The following is a 2013-nucleotide window of genomic DNA, read 5'->3' as shown; positions in this document are numbered from 1 at the left end:
GCTTCTTTCAGTTTCCGTCTACCAAATCCACTCACAAGGCTTTGGTCGGCCCGAGGCTATAGTAGAAGACACTTGCCCAAGGTGCCACGCAGTGGGACTGAACCCGGAACCATGTGGTTGGTAAGCAAGCTACTTACCATACAGCCACTCCTGCACCTATGTGAACTTTAGATTAATTAAAAGAAGTTTTCTGTCCCATATTTCAACTTTTAAAAGCAAATTCATTGCATTTACCATGGAGAAAAAATTCCCTCTTAAAGTAAAAATATGTAAGTAAGCGCGTGCACACACACACACACACACACACCCGCGCGCTTCCTAAGATCTGTAATCACCGTTAAAATATGTTTCCCTAATGAGGTTTAAAAGCTCTGAAACATGTCCCAAGTTACTCCCATTGTGCTACCAATCTGATTCACTTCCCTCTATGTTCCCTATTTAATTGATTTTAATTCATTTAAATTCTTAATTATCTTTCCGCCGTACTTCATCCGAATTAATCACTTAGACAATAATTTTTCTCATAAATAAGATTAATTTTAATTAAGTTGACGTGGCTTTCAGCATGAAATATATTAGCGCTCACTTACTTTATTTCCCATCATTCTTTAGACTGAGTGTAACTGTCCCCCACTACCTTCTATCAAAATAGAAATTGTGGCTTGCGTCAACGTAAAAAAGAAAAATCAGTAATTAGCGATATTATATATTGATACACTTAATGATGTATATATAATTAAGCCTTTAACATTTGATATTTATTGGGGAGCAATGAACTGACAACATCAAAAGGCTAGGGATTAAAACCTTACGTGCTATTTAGTTACGTCCCTTTAGGGTCGATTTTGCCTTTCATTATTCCGTTGCTGAATGCTACGAGGTAGGGATGAGAATTCAGGTTACGAAAACTGAGACACTGGATCTATCTATCTATCTATCTATCTATCTATCTATCTATCTATCTATCGATCGATCTATCTATCTATCTATCTATCTATCTATCTATCTATCTATCTATCTATCTATCTATCTATCTATCTAATTGCATATACGTATATATGAATGTCATATATAACACACATATAAATCCGTGTGTGTGTGTGTGTGTGTGTGTGTTTATGCGTGGTGTATATGTGTGTGTATTCGTATATGTATGACAGTGTAGTATATTTCTTTTCAATAAATGCAACTTGTTGGCGTAATTGTTTTTCTGAAAAGTTTGAGAATATTGGGTGGTTCTTATCCAATATTCTATAAGTGTCTTCATGTACCTATCGAGGGATTTTCCATAGCCTCTCTGTAGAACTGGTATAGGTCTTGGTTCAGTTCGAAAATTCACTGGAATTTTTCTCCATAGTTCCACCATCTGCGATAACTGAATTCGGGTTCTTTCGTCGCCATGATATACGTATAGTAATTTTCTACGTAGTGTGTATTCTGCGATTTGACAACTGCTACCATTTTTTCAATACCGCTTGTTTCTTTGCATTTATTCAGAGAAGGTAACCATTTCTTTTACCAGGCTTGCATTAAAGGCAAAAATTATAGAGGATTGTATTCCTTATCCGGGAGAATAAATAGTCCTCTATGCCTTCTCTTATATATACTTGCATATCTAGACATGCTCATATTTATTTAAATGATAAACTTCTGGAGTATGTATGTATGTATGTATGTATGTACGTACGAGGGGGTGCTGAAAAGTACCTGGCTTTCGGCAAAAAAGTATTGGAAGATCAGTTAATGTTAATTTTAGTCAACATATTCCCTTCTCAGATTCACACACTTATTTCAGTGGTCCTTCAGGCCCCTCTAAGAAACGCGGTAGACTGGGCCTCCAGCCAGGCATTCGTGACACCCTTAAAGCCAGGAACTTTTCAGCACCTCCTCGTATGTGTGTGTGTGTGTGTGTGTGTGTGTGTGTGTATGTGTATACGCACCTTCAAATTTAAATTCACATTCTGCAACAGGCAGTGCTTGTCTTCGCGTTCCTCTCTCGCTATACGCACGCAC

The sequence above is a fragment of the Octopus bimaculoides genome, chromosome 5, assembly GCF_001194135.2.
Source record: "Octopus bimaculoides isolate UCB-OBI-ISO-001 chromosome 5, ASM119413v2, whole genome shotgun sequence".
Lineage (NCBI taxonomy): Eukaryota > Metazoa > Mollusca > Cephalopoda > Octopoda > Octopodidae > Octopus > Octopus bimaculoides.
Note: the sequence above shows the minus strand (reverse complement) of the source record.